At 54.0% G+C, this 15,242-nt stretch overlaps 1 protein-coding gene across 3 annotated transcripts in view; it reads right to left on the reverse strand.

The window, feature by feature from the left end:
* Positions 1 to 14,171, reverse strand: part of MEF2D (myocyte enhancer factor 2D) — a 41,282-nt gene extending 27,111 nt beyond the window's left edge. The window contains exon 1 of one of the 3 annotated variants that reach the window (XM_049880789.1): positions 13,892 to 14,171. The gene's annotated coding sequence lies outside the window, so the exon portion shown is untranslated. Of the gene's footprint in view, positions 1 to 7,232; positions 7,618 to 13,891 lie in introns of those variants that run through there. The other 2 variants (XM_049880790.1, XM_049880788.1) reach the window with 2 other exon arrangements.
* Between the last annotated feature and the right edge of the window lie 1,071 nt (positions 14,172 to 15,242).

Raw genomic sequence — 15,242 nt, forward strand, 5'->3', positions numbered from 1 at the left:
ATCTAAGAGATGGTAGAGGGTCAGAATGTAAAGTGTCTACCTAAAATTATGACAGGGGACCAAAGGAGGCCAAACCAATCAGGGAAAGCAAATCCCCCTAGAGACATCATGATCTCGGGAAGCCACCGAGGATTTAAAGGGGCCACTCAGGGCAGCGGCTAGATCTCCTTCTGACTCAAAAGAACAGTCCTCTAAGCCCCTGGCAGGGGAGGGCGGGCAGTGCGGTCGTGTGGGTCTGCTGAGGCGGCCAACCAGGCAGCTTTTACAGGATTAGCTTGCTGCTTTCAGGAAAGGTGCCAGGTGAGGCTAAGATGCCCAGTCAGATGGAGGGGGAGCCCTGGCAGGCGAGGGGCAGTATCAGAACATGGCTAAGTAAATATATGCTCCCAGGTTTGTGCCCCTCACCAATACCCAGCTTCTCACCCTCTTATAACGACACTACAAGGCCCCTCTGATTCCTGCCAGCTAGGACCCCTGCCTACCAAGCTTTCCTTGCCATTCCCATGATCGGGGCTATCCTTCCTCTGAGTTGGAAGTCCTGCCTGCTGTCTACTCTTAATCCCTCTGTGACACTTTAAAACCAGGGCCCCATTCCCAGGAGCAGGTGACAGGGCTGAGGGGTTCCTCCCTCTCCCCTCCCTCTCCATTCCCTACCCCCTGGGCTGACAGGTGGGGGAGACAAGAGAAAGCAGCTGGGCCAGGACACCTGTCCCCACCCAGCCAGCCTGGGCCCCACAGGCCTGCCAGGGGCATGGGGGAAGTCAGCATAGAGGCAGGCAGCTGTGGGGGCTGGAGGAAAGAGGCGCAGAGGGCAGGCAGAGAGGTGCCTGGGAAGGCCCGCAGCAGCCCCTTCCAGATTAGCCCTTCATCACGGTACATCTCCAACCATCATCACTCACGGAACACACAACACTTGCCATGCTCTGAAGGCAAAAAATATCGAAGTCATCTGTGCCACCCTCTTGCCTCCACGTTACTTGATCCAGCCAGGGTGGGAAGACCCCGCTAAAAGAAGAGACTCACTCCTCCTTCCCTCTCTTCCCTGGTGCTGTTTCCCTTGAGGTTTGGGGATGGGCTCTCTCTTACGTCTTAGTCCACAGAAGTGATGGAGAAGAGGCTCTTCCAACTCTCAAGCCCAGGTATTTGCTGGTGGGTGGGGGAGGGGAAATCATGATGCATAAGTAAGCGCTGCAGCCAGAGGGATTTGGTAAGACTTGTGGGGCGAAGTGTGGAGGGGGCAGGTTCTGAGACAAGAAGACAGCTGGTCAGGGAGGGCAGGGCTGGGCTCAACTTCCCGAGCTCATCCCAGGCTCAGACTGAGCCCTAAGTCTGGATGGAGGGCCCCACAGCGCTTCCTCAGTCCCTCCTTCCTCCCAAGATCCCTATCCTGGACACCAGTGGCACTGTCCACTCCCACACCAGTTCCCTGGGCCAGGCTGGGGCCACGGGTCTGAAAGGAAGGACAAAATGACTTTCTGAGCATCCACTCTGTGTGGGGCACCACACATTTTCCCACTGAACTCCTTTCCATTCCCATGTGAGGCAGGTGGCATCATCTCCCTTTCAAGATATGGAAACCAATTCAGAGATGGGCAGGGACTTGCCCAAGGTCGCCAGCAATAAGTGGCAGAGGTGGGCTGGTTGCTGAGCTAAGCGCTTCCTTGAACAACCTCCCTCTGCCTGTGAGTTATAGCGCATTCCTTCCAGGGCAGAGTCCCCAACTTCCGGGCCTGGAAGACTCCAGTCGGCCATGCCTCTGCCTTCAGACAAGTCCAGGCCTCTCGTGGCTCAGGCCTTCCTGCTCCATCTAGCCTCTCTCCTCATCCATCCCACAGGGCAGCTCAAGCGATTATTGGTGGGTACTTTTTTACTCAGGAGGGGTCTCTGCGGGTCTTTTGTTCCTGACCTCATGCCCTTGCCTTGTGAGCTTTCTCCCACAGCAGAAGACATTATCTTCTCAGGGAATCACAGCAACATCTCCCCTCAACTTGCCATCAAACCTTAATCCTCTACCCTTCTGCTAGGGAATCCCACTTGGTTAGTGCTTCAACATGTCATCTTTCTCTCAGGTTTCCCTGGGCCTGACTTCTAATCTCTTCCTTAACCTCAGACAAAAACACCTCCGAGCTGGGAAAGCTTGGGCAAGTCACGTAAATCTCTGAGACTCTGTTTCCCCAACTATAAAACACAGTTGTGGAGAGAAATAACTGGGTCTTCATATGTTACCATGCCCAGCACAGAGCTTGGCACACAGGGAAACAATAAATAGAAGTTTTTTGAGACATACCACCACACCCCTACCCGCTCTAAACCACCCCCTACCCCAGGATCTCAAAAAGTTTTAAGTTTTGTTTTCTAAAATATACTGAAAAAATATTTGTGTGGTGAGGTAGGGGGTGGGGAGGGGAGGATAGTGCCTGAGGGTAAAGCTCCCTTCACCAGGGAGCAAAAAAAGCTCCTTCTCTATATGCTTTCCTGGTCGGCCCAGCTCCTAGGGGAGTGGCCAAAGCACCCAGCCAGGGGCACTATGCCAAGGTCAGTGGCCAGGCCCAGAGCCCAGAGCCTCCTGGGAGGGTGAGTTTAAATGAGTAAATATGGTCCCGCCTGGGTGTGGTCTGCAACAGACCAGAGCCTGGGACAAATCCCTCCTCTCCCCTCTAAGAGGCTCCACTCTCACCTTACAGGAGATAGGAGAGAGACGAGACAGCAGGTACCCACCCTTTACCCCCTCATCCAGGCTACCAGGGTCCTGTGAAGAGTCACTGAATGTATCCCCCAATACTCACACTGGCCAGAAGCACAGCTTGACTCCCAGGAAGGGGAAGTTGTGGCCTAGGCCTCAGGAAAAGGCAAAAACTCAGATGCAGGGCCTTGAGGGTCATCTAGGGCAGGCCCCAAAATGCCTGAGGGCTCAGATGCAGCCTTGATACCTGAGTGGCTGTGCTCATCAGGATGAGTGGGGAAGACAACAGAGACCAGCCACAAACCACCGAAACACCCAGACGTTTGGCTCACTGAGAGACTGGGTGAACTCCTGTACACCTGGAAAGCTGAGGTCCCACGAGCAGCGACTTAGGCAAGGACACAACTGTCAGTGTGAGGGACACAGCCAGGCTGGGCCAAGCCACAGCGAGGGATAGATGGAGGAGGAGGGGCACAAAGGGCAGGGATGGAAGTCAACTAGGGCTCCTGACTCACAAGCCATGTTCTTTACCTCACAGACAGGGCTCCATCTGTCCATCTGTGGTCTAACCTCAACCCCTCCTGCTGCAATCAACCCTTCTCTCTTCAGAGTTCTTGCCATGCCCTTCGCCTTCTTGCCTCCAGTCCCCCACCCCATCCCCACTCCAATCCTTTAATCATCTTTGCCATTTGCTACCCCCGCCCCCACAGGGCGGCAGCTGCTCCGTGGGTGTCTACACACCCGAGTGTATGCATTGCACACCTTCATGCATGTGTGCCACTAAATGCTGCAGACCTGCCAGGCGCATCTGGGCATGTCAGTCTGCACAAGGCCCCTGCTGGGGGAAAAGGGGCCCAAAGGCTCACCCTACGACAACTCCTGGAGAAACTCTCCTCACAATACTTTCAGCTGCAGGCAAGGGGACAGAAGAGAAAATAAATATTCCAGGAGCCGAAGAGCACCATTCCCACTAGACCAAAGGTCAAGGTCTTTCAGCAGAGCTACCAAGAGCCACTGGAGAAGAAAGGGCTCTGAGATCCCCTCTGTGCCCAAACCAAGTTAGAATCATCTCTCTTTCCCCCACCTAGCCCCACTGGGAAGTTCTTCCTCTAGTGTAAGCTCCATCCAATCTGCTGCAATCGTGGATAGACAGAATGACATCAATCACAACACTAACAGGCATCCAGCCTCCAGAACATAGCTCCTAGCACCTAATACCTCCCCCTCCCCACATGAGTAAGTCACCAACCTGGGACAGATGGACAGACAGTTGACCAGACTCCGGCCACAGGACTGGCTCATAAAAGCCACCGGCGATTACAGTGATGCCGAGGCTGTGCTGGCCCCACCAACATCCCCTCCTTCCCTTGTAAAAGGAAGATAATTGCATCAAACCAGTTGGCCTAAGAGAGCCTGGAGAGTCCCAGCCATGGTCCAAGGGGGTGGGGAGAATCCACCACCATGGTGCCCAAGATGACAGGCCAAGGCCAGACCCAGAATCTTATCCTCGATGGCTGGTTCTGGGCCCACGCCTGATCCTACCTACTCAGATCTCAGGTGGACACCAACTATGTATGATTTGTGTCCATGAGGTCTAGGCCTATATTGCCCACCCACTTTTCTAAAGGTTCCTCCCTACCTACCTCCTCTTCTCTAGTAAGGCCACAACGCTCCTGAACTGGAAGTTCAAAGAAGCAGGGTCCTGGCTCCAAATACAACCAGGAAAATGTTGAACCCACTTATTTGTCCCTGGATTCCCCTTACCCCCATGGAGGTAGAGAGGTGAGTAACAAAACACCTACTACAAGGCCTGCAGCAGGCCAGAGTAACCACTGAGATTCTAGACCCAGTACCATACCAATCAGGAAGGACAGGAGGCCAAGTTAACCAGCAGGAGAGAGGTGATAGGATGCACAGAGGACCAGGCCTCTCTGGGTACTAGGGCCAGGGTTCCCCTCCTACCACACCACTAAGGGACCTTTCCAGGGGAGAGTCAGAGGAGGAGGGTGAGAGGGGCTGCACCAAAATCAATGAGGGTCTAACCCCAAGGCCTTCTCCTCTTATTCCCTCAGGACCAGGAGGCCTCCCCCAGCCTCCTTGCTGCTATTCTTCCTGCCCCTAACCTGTAGAGTCTCCCTTTCACCTTCTCCTCCCTTCACACCTCCCAGGAAAGACCCAAAGAAGATTTAACAAAACAAAACAAAAAAAAACCCTGCTGGAGAGAGATTATATAACAGCAGCCAGGAAGACTATCATATCTCCTGGCCTATGAGAAGAGCCAGGAGCCAAGAGAGACAAAGCCGGGAAGCCCGAGCCCCTTCAGCCCAGGGGCGCCAGGCGCACAGTAGGGTGGCCAATGGCCAGCACCTGCCACCCCTTCCAAGTCCTCCACGACTCTGTTCCAGGCAGACGGTACAGGAGACAGAAGCTCTAGCCCAACTCCCACACCAATCCTCCACCGTAAGGATTATGACACTCTCTGACTGGGTCCTTCTTCTCCCCTCAGACTAGGCCCTCCAAGAGCACAGATTGCATGTCTTCCTCCCTGGTGTCTGTCCCATATGAAGCTGTGCCTGAAAGAGCAGATAAACTAATGCGCTGACACAGATTTGCCGTGTGATGTCAGGTAAAAAGTTCATCATCTCTGGGTCTCTAAAGGAATTTGAGTGACAGCTCCTCCCTTCCTCAGAGTAACCAGAGACCGCTCCCCTTATAAATGCACACGCACACACGCACACACACACACACACACCCGTGTGTTGGAGGGCAGAGGGATTACAACAAAGAGAATACGACCACTGAGTCCCTGAGAGCCCAAGTGCCTGTGCTGAGGCAAGGAAGAAGAGCGACGCATATGTTCCCAAACCCATCCAGCGTCCCCCAATTACCCCGCATAAGCAGGTCCTCAGGCACCTCCATGCTAATCCCACCCCACCCCCCATCTTCTGCCCAACACACTGGGAAACCACAGGAAGGAAATTCATTCCCAGGCAGGCCGTGGGAGCTGGGAGAGCCAGGCTATAAGTCCTGGGGCGTTTGTGACCCAGAGGCCGCAGGGGGATGGACATCTGTGAACACTGACATGGGCCTTTTCAATGCTCTCCTTGCCTACTGAGACCTCTCTACTGGGAGTTTGGAGGATAGCGAGAAGTGGACAGCTCCCTAACCACAAAACACCCAATCTCGTGCTGGCCCAGGCTCCCCTCCTATCTAGAGGCCAGAGCAGCCCAAGGTCACCACCCCAGATGGCAAACTTCCCATGGTACTGGCTGGCCCCTGAATTGCTGGGCCCTAAATTTCTGAGACCCACTGAAGGGGTAGGAGGAAGGAGTGGGTTAGTGTCACCTCCCAAAAGACCTCAAGTGAGAGGGAGGTTCAGGAAAGGGGGAACACAGGATCTATCCATTGTACCCTCCCCCAGTCCGTCAACAATGCAGCGTGAGAGGAGGCAGAGAGAGCCCCCCACTCAGAAGGACAAACCTGTGATAACCCAATCATTGGCTGCAGGTGTGTCCACACCCAGGGGCCCCTATTTCATGGGGAGAGACCTCAAGAGGTCAGCCTGAATCACTGGGGGAGGGAGTCCCTTTCCCTCAACTCCATGAGACCCAAATATGATAAGAAGGAAGCCGACACTATGTTGTGAGACTAAATGAACTTTAGTCTCCTCGGCCCTCCCTTCCAAAAGCCCCCCAACTTTCCTTAGACCCCCATTTCCAGCCCAGTTCAGCCTGACATTGGAGAGAGGGACTGGAGAACTCTTGCCCAGATGTTGAACAGCTGCAAACTTCTGGTCGGGGGTTCTCCAGCTGGGGCTGCTGACAACCAGATCAGAGGTGTCAGGAAACAGGGCTAGGAGGTCCCGAAGAAGGGTCCCTAAGTGCCCACCTCCGTGGCGACTTTGCGTCCCAACTCCACAGACACCCCGCAAACACGAGCCCTGGACACACACACACTCACACACCCCAACCCACCACCCCGGTGTCATCTGAACAACATCCCCCTTCCCTCCCCCGCTTCCCAAACAGCTGCGGCTCCCCCCCCCGCCCCCACCCTCCCGCCGCCCTCCCAGGCCCCCTTCTGCATCATTTCGGGCCAAGGAGGAGGGAACAGGCGGCGCGAAGAGGGAGAGGGAGGGAGGGCCGGCTGTTAAAATGTCAGTCGCTCCCGGCTGTCACCGGAGACCCCCTCTGAGGATGGCACCCCTTCCCAGGTCACTCAGAAACCGTCGTAACCTCTGACCACCAGCAGACCGGCGCGCCCCCAAGCCGCTCGTCCCCACCCTGTCCCCTCAGCACCCAAGGGAATTACAGCCCACTCTACTTGTCCCCCACAGCCGACTCCCCAACACAAACAAACATTCCCCCTTGTAATCTCCCGCGAGCGTCACACGCAAACACGGCCCGCTCCGCGAGTTCCCCCCAGACCAGGGGGCCACCCCATCCCACCCCTCAGGGGGACGGTCTAGACCACCCTCCACCCCAACCCCAGGACGGGGTGGGGGAGGGGGCGCCTTAAAGTGGTAGGCACGTTATTTTTCTTTACTCACCGGCCCAGCTGGTGGAGAGGGATGTCGCGGCGAGGAGGGGGCAGCCCTCGCCCTTCGTCCGGGGGATCGTCAACACCGAGAAGCCGAAGCACCGGGCGGAGGGAATAATAAATGAGGCCGGCGTCCGCACGGGCCCTGGGCGGCGCCGGGGGGCCTGGGCCCCCGTTGCGGACGCGGGGGCGGGCAGACGGGCGGCGGGCAGGCGGGGGACTGGGGCCAAGCGCCCGAACCACCTCGGCTGTTGTTGATATTTTGCTTCCTTCCTCCTTTCGGGCTCCAAAGGTAACTCCTCCAGCCCCCGGGAGTCGAGGCCGACGTAGGCACAGCTCAGCCTAGCTTGAGGGGTTGGGGAACAGGGGTGATGGACAGGCGGGGGGGCCAATGGGAGGAACCGGTGGGGACTGGGCGGGGCCGGAGCAGGGGCGGTCCCGGGGACGCGGCCCCGCCCCTCCCTCCCTAAGGCCGGCCGGGCCGGGCCGGGCCGGGTCGGCCCTCACCCCCACCGCCCCCCCCAAGCAGGCTGCAGCGCCGGGAGTGGCAGATCCCTCCGCCAGCCGGACGGGAGGGAGGAAGGGACCCAGCGAGGCGAAGTAGGGAGGCGAGACCCAGAGGCCTTTAAAGGGATCGGCCCGCGCCTGTGGTCCCCCTCTGAGCACGCTGGGACGGCTGCCTAGTGCTGCTGCCACCATGCGCTCAAGGAGGTCCTTTCTGGGGCGGCTCCGCAGGCAGCGCACGCAGACACATGCACAACCTGTATTCCCCGCTTGTCAAAGGCCCGGGAGAGTTAGGAGGTGGGGGTCTAAATTTATCTAAATAAATAAAGGGGAGACTGTGTGGTGAAAAGATTACATCTCCCTCAAGTGTGAAGAAGCCCGACTTAAAAGGCCACATTCTTTCCTTAGAGCGTTACCTGAAGAGCTCGGCTGCTCCCTCTACTTGTGACAGGCCCCTTTCCCTCCCAAGGCCGGCCTTAGCAGACGCCCAGCAATTTAAAGGGGCAATTCATAGTTCTTGGGTGACCTAATCCCCAGAGCCAGCGGCCACAGTGCACTTACTACCGAGGGGGCAATTTAAAGGGGCGGGACCCTAATTTTCCCCAGCACAGGAGACACCCAAGAAGCAACTTATTAAAGAAGCAGTAGTAGCTCTTAAAAATGTAAAAAAAATTAAACTCCTGGTTGCCCCAGGGCGTGGTGAATCTCTATGTGCCCTACAACAGAAGTGTGGGTGCCATTCAGACTGGACAAGGACAGGCTTCCTCTCCAGCATCCCTGTTACCTCTAAGTCCTGCGATTTCTATCTAGAGTTTGGGGAAATGGTCGAATCTGGCTTAGATCTCAACCTTGCAGAACAGAAGGGTACTCAGTTCTCCACACACCCTGATTTCTATCTGGCTGGTTCTGATTTAATACACAAAGACTCAATTCTGAGTTAAGTGCTGGAGAGATCAATACAGAGAGAGGCAGCGTGTCATGGTGGTTAAAAGCATCATCTTTGGAGTAGTCAAGCTGCCTAAGTTCAAATCCTCACTCCGCCGTTTATTAACCAGGAACGCAGGCACATTACTTAAGTTCCCTATGCCCGGTGATCCTTGTGGGTAAAATGGAGATGGTGGTAATAGCACTCAACTCAGATTTGATGTGAGGATTAAATTCGTTCATGCAAGTAGATTGCTTAAAACAGTGCCTCATGCTGCGTTATAACTCAGATCGTTGGGTCAAGAACCGGACTGCAAGATCTCTTGAGGCCCCTGGTAGCCCATGCAAGCCTCAAAGGAGGCAAATTCAGCAGACTTGTACATTCTAGGACAGGAAGCCGGCAGGCTCTTGTTTCTTCGGCCTCGGTTTCCAACCCGCCCACTAGACCCTTCCAAAGTGTCCCACTTTGTCCCCAAATTTAACTTTTCAGTTCACTATCAAATCTGGGAGATAGGGCACCCAGCATCAGAAGATGTCAGTTCTCCCTGTCAGGCAGAGCTAGCTTGCCCAGAGGACTCAAGGGTAGGCAGTGGGAGCCCACCTGCCCCTTCCCAAAGACTTCCAGAAGAACAGAGCCTTGTGCCATGCCTGAGACTATGGCAGTAGCAGGATGGGAAGGTGCCCCCCCGCAAGTGGGGAACCTCCCCTCACTTATGGTCTCTATTTTTAGTGCTTCCCCAGGCTTTAGCTGGAGAAACCGTTTAGTCATCAGGGTGTTTATTTTCCGGCTGTTTCCGACGTCGGGAAAGCAGAATGTTGAGACTGGAGAGATCCTGGGCTGCTGGAAAAGGCTTCTTAGGAACAGGCCTGGGAACTCAGCCTTCAGGCCATTTGAGTCCCAGAGCGTATTAAAAAAAAAAAAAAAAGTGGGCAGGGGGCAGTCAAGCCCCCAGGAGACCAAGAGAGCTGGGTTCTCAGCTTGCTCCAGTTTTGAGGCTCTCCAAGCCAGGGACGCCTCTGGCCCCAGCTCTACTTCAAGGATTCCCTCCAAAAACGTAAGCGGCCCCAGAACAAATTCATTCCCAAGGCTGAGACCCCCAAACCCCCTCCCCAACCTCCTATAGATCAGTGTGGTTAGCCTCCCGCCAACCACAGCTCCAGCCAATCTCAAGCCTGAGGCAGCCTTGCCTGGGCCGTGATTGGCTGGCTGGTCCTCCCTGCCTTGGAATGTTGGGTCCTTAACAAAGGAATGAGGAAGGAAGGTGAGTCACCTGGTTGTTGTTGTTATTGGGCACTGTGGAGTCTGTTCCGACTCAGCGACCCTATCTATGTCCAACAGAAGAAAACACTGCCCGGTCCTGCGCCATCCTCACAATCATTGCTATGTTTGAGGCCACTGTGGCAGCCACTGTGTCAATCCATCTCATTGAGGGTCTTCCTCTGTTTCTCTGACCCTCTATTTTACCAAGCATGACGTCCTTCTCCAGGGCCTGGTCCTCCTAATAACATCCAAAGTACCTAAGATGAACTATTCTCCCTTCTAAGGAGCATTCTGACTGCACTTCCAAGACAGATTTGTTCTTGGGGCAGTCACCAGGGGAGGGTGTTAAAGGGCCAGGAGCAAAAGGGAAAGAAGAAAGGTAAGGAAGAGTTCAGTGGGGGAGATGGAGTGTCCCTTGGCCCCTGAAATGCTCAAATGGGAACTCACTAGAGAAGAGAGAGAGACAGGCTGTGGGATAATGGGGATAGAAGTTAGAATACCAAGAGAACTTCACAGGAGAGGAAAAGCAACAAACATGAGGTTTTGATTTCCACGGAGGATTAAGAAAGGGTCCAGGGAGTAATGTTGTTAGAGGTTAGATCCTAATAAGGACTTCCTGAAAGGGACTCACTAAATCTTTTTCTTCTAGCCCCTGGACTACCCATCTGAGAATCTTCTGGATGGAAAATGCCTGAAAGGGATCAGGCACCTGAATCTCATTTCTCCCCGTCTGGCTATCCACTCATCTTTCCTAGAGAGAACTCACCTAACAGCCCAAAGTCCCTATGAAAGCCTCTAGGACTCAGACATTTGGATGCCCACCAAAGTCCTAAACAGTGTGTGTACAACTCCTCTCTATGGTATCACCTTCATAAATTTATAGGCCAAACAGACACCAACAACTGTTATTCACACACACACCCAAATATCCCTAATCTAACAATTTGAAAAGGTCTTCCTCATCCTCATCCTCCAAGGGCTATCCTCCAAGGGCTGTTTCCCTTCCTGCTTTTTGTTCCATAACCCTGTGAAGACATTAATGTTGGTCTCATCCTCTATCTGCCTGACTGATTGGCCCCTTTCACCTTCCCCGCAGCCCCCCACCTTTATCCACCCCATGCTTTCCATCAGGCTGGTCATTCTTCAGTTGCTGTGTAATCCCAACAAAGGCCGCCATATCTACCACCTTGTTTGTGAGAGGAGCCATCAGCAGGTGTACTGGACGCTTCTCTATGTATAGTCTCTGTGTGGTAGACTCACATATCAATCACTCTGCCTCTTTGTAGAGTGCTCTCTACTCTGTGTACTTAAATCACCACATTGTCCCGACATTTTTGGTTTCTGATTTTGCTCTTCCCCCCCAGATCCTGAGTTCCTTGAGAGCAGCAATCTAACTTTGGGTCTGCAGGGCCTGGCAGGGCTTGGCATGGAATGCCGTCAGCAAATGTCTGTTACATGAATCTGTGTGTGTAGGTGTGTGTGTGTAGACCTGTGTATCTGAACTAAGGTTATCAAAACTTTATTCAACGCCTCTGTCCATAATAACTGTGCTAGCCCAAGGATGGAGCTCTGGTCTGGGGCCCAGATGGGTCCCACTCTGGAACGGAGTAGGGGGGGTGGAGTTGGGCAGAGCGGTGTTCAAGGCTGAACAGTAGATCTGTGCCCAAGCTCAGTGTCAGGGGTGCCTGGGGCCAGGCCTCGGGCAAAGGGCAGAGGCCCCACCCTGGAACCGAAGGGGGCACGGAAGGGATGCCAAAGCCGGGTCCTCGGTCAGTGCATCCCCCTGCACGAGCTCCCTGCCCCCGGCCTGGGCAGGATGTGGTGGCAGCTGCAGGAGGGTGGGCAGGATGTGGAGGTGGGGGCAGCTGAAACGCAGCCTGACAGTCTTCTCTCCAACTCCTCCCTCCTTCCCTCCCCCCACCCGCCCCCTCCTGGTCACGTGCTTCCAGACCCGGCACCGACGGACTATTTCCCCCAGTCCGCGGAAGAACATAATTGACTTCGCAAATCGTGTCACGACCGACTTCAGCTGTTCCACGCCTTTCTCTTGTCCATTACGCAGGAAGAAAAGTTTGTCCAGTACACATTTCTTTAAAGCTCTGATCACTAACCCGAGAATGGTCCCTTTAAATGCAAATAACCTTCCTTCAAACTCGCCCCCCTACCCCCACCTCAACTTCTCTCCTAGTGCCCAGACTCCGCCAGCTGCCATTGACGTCACGCGTGCGTCAGCGTCGCCAGCCCAACCAGACGGCACGTGGGGGGAAGAAGGTGGTCTTAAAGGGCCAGACGCTCGCGGCCTGCCGGGCTCCTGCTGTGAGATTTGGCCTAGGACCAGAGTAATGAGATGGGAGGTGGGGAAGGCTATTGGAGCAGGAAGAAATGCAGGGTAGACGTTAGGAAGGACTTCCCAAAGTAAGAGGGTGTATTCTGAGTCAAGTCTTCCCCAAAAGTTTCAGTATTTGCGCCTGGGAGAGAAACCCAGAAAGAGCAGAACAACTCAGGTGGTAAAGGAGGTTTGTCATTTAAACCAAAACCAAACCTATTGCCATCCGGTTGATTCCGACTCATAGCCGCCCTGTAGGACAGAGTAGAACTGCCCATAGGATTTGTAAGGCTGTAAATCTTTAGGAAAGTAGACTGCCACGTTTTTCTCCTGCAGAGCAGCTGGTGGGTTGGAACTGACTTCTTGGCTAGCAGCCGAGCGCTTAACCACTGCACCACTGGGGTTCCTTTTAGCTTTTAAGACCTATCCAATTATAATTTTAGCCTTCCCCCATCCCTGCCCACCATATCCGCTAGAGCAGGAACTTCTTTCACTTCTGTATCCTCAGCACCTAGAACAGTGCCTGGCACTCATAGTAGGTGCTCAGTTTAAATATTTGTAGGATGGATGAATTAATCCTTTGAGTCCAGTGAAAACCCACCTCCTTTAGGAGGCTTTCCCTGATTGCCCCACCCAAACTGCAAGAAACACAGTTAGAGGCAATAGCACTCTCTTTTGAACAGCCGCAGCATTTAATGAATTGTCTTTCCCTTCCATGCCTTAGAGACTGCAGGGCAGTGGTTAAGGGTATAGAACTTGGAATCATGTAAACCAGGGTTCCAGTTCCATTTTTACTGTTTATTAGTTTAGTGACCTTGGGCAAGTCTCTTCATCTTAGTTCTAATGTCTGTCAAATGGGGCTGATGCCACTTAGACCACAGACTTGCTGTGAGGATTAAATGTGACAGTTTTTGTGACCCTGTTACATGGTTACCTATTGCATAGAAAGCACTCAGTGATGGCGGGGAGTAGGTTTTAAGATGGCCGTCTCCTCTACTTAACTGTGAGCTCCTTGAGAACAGGGTCCTTGCCATACTAATTTATTCCCACCACCAAGCACAATCCGAAGCACTTTAAAAATGTTTGTTGAATGAATGAATGAATGATTTCAGTATTTCCTGAGATCTGACCTTCAAGCCCTCCCCCTGAAGTTGTTACCCAAAGGGAGAAAATGTTACAAATGCCCATTCCCCCCACCCAGCCCTGGTCCAGGCCCCCTGCATACTCCAGGTTTTAAAGCTCTGTGGTGGAGCCTACAGGTAGACTTGGGGAAAGAATCTAATCTCTGCAGTTGGCCCGAAAGTATTATGCAAACAAGCCACAAATGATTGGTTTGTAATGGAGACCTGAGGGAGGCCTCCCTAGCTCTCCACAGCCCCAGCTCAGATGCTGAAACCCTGTCCCAGGAAACCCAGGCTGGGCTTCTGCCAGGGACAGAGGACACTAAAAAGAGCAGGAAGAGGGGCGCTTTTCGCCTCTTCACAGTTTCTCAGCCTAGAGGCTAACCCATCTTCAGCCTTCTCTTCTGGAGCCTAATCCACACCCCCCATGCCCCTCACCAATTCCTCCCCTCTCTTCAGCTCTGCCTCCCACCCTCCTAATCTTCACCCTCCCACCCCAGCCTCCCAAGGGTTATAGTGAGGGGACCACAGACCTCCTATCACCTGATTCCAGCTCCTTGGCCAGAGGAGCAGTAGCCACCTTGTCCTGGTTCAGCCTGTCTTGCAGCTGCTTATCGATCTGATTTTCAATTTCTGTCACCATCTCTGAAGTAGAAAGACTGACACTTAGACAACAGAAGGGACTTCCTGCCAGGGGAGCAGCTTAACGGAAAGCAGTGAGAGCTCTCTCCTTCCTTGAAGACCGGGAAGAAATGGTGAGACCCTCCTCTGGCTGAGGGCAACCTGTCAACCCAAGGAACCCTAGGGGGTGAGAGTGGGTTTCCCCCACAGGAATCTCCCATCAGCCTTGTTGCTGGCTCCACCCTCTGCAGGGGTGGGGTGAGCCAGGGAGCACTCTGTGTTCCAGAAAACCCTAAAATAACCCGCCTTGGCTGTCCGGCTGCTATTTCTGTCCGTCTTGTTTAATTATTCAAACCCAAGTTGGGGATTGTACTATAAAAAGCTCTCTTACTTGGGGACCCAAGAGAGCTGGGAGACTGGCCAGGTTGCAATAGCACCAGACCACAGGGTTTTGGGTGAGGTCACTTGGTCCCGCCTCCTGTCTGAAAGTCCTTTCTGTTATCTGCCTGCTTCGTGTGCTAGAAGGCTGAATGCAGGTCTTCCTCCCTAAACCTCCCTCATGCCCTCATTTCAGCACCCCTCCAACCCCGTCCTGCCTGGGAGCTGGCCTCTGCCCACCCCCCTTTACTCTGGAAGTATTTCCTCTCAGCTGCCCCTTTGCTCAGCTGCTCCCTAGTCTTAGATTTTTATCCTACAGATAATATCATTCTGTGTGTAAGGAACGTAGAGACATCAAAAAAAAAAAAAAAAGAGAGAGACATTAGACACTAAAAAGTCAGACTCAGGCATCGGGGACTGAGGGTAGTGCGATGGCAGGGAGCTTAGGTAAAGGGAACAAGTTGAGGTGGGCGCAGAGACAGGAGATGGACCCGCGCCCTTGGAGGGGACTCAATGTCAGCTAGGGCCAAGACAGGGGTGGAGGGGGTGGGTACCATTCCTGGTGGGGCAGGGTCCTGACCATCCCAGGTGCCGAACCTCTTCGGGGGCCTCTCTGGGGAACTCTGACATCATGGCAGAGGGGAGGCAGCAGGGAGGACCTTCCTTCTCTTCTGGACCTAGTCTTCTAGTACTCCAGAAGTCCAATGTCAGTTTCCACTGAAGCCCAGGACATGCTGAGGGAGGAAAGCAAGACTCCCCTGGGGACCTCTTCTGTGACCCCTCCACCACAGGCCTTTCCGGGAAAGGAAGGAACAAGGGAGTGTGGTCATGGTTGCTGTGGCAACATGGGGTTGTCAGGGGTGACCAGTACTTGGCCATGGGAAG

The sequence above is a fragment of the Elephas maximus genome, chromosome 3 (assembly GCF_024166365.1).
Source record: "Elephas maximus indicus isolate mEleMax1 chromosome 3, mEleMax1 primary haplotype, whole genome shotgun sequence".
In the NCBI taxonomy this organism is placed as follows: domain Eukaryota; kingdom Metazoa; phylum Chordata; class Mammalia; order Proboscidea; family Elephantidae; genus Elephas; species Elephas maximus.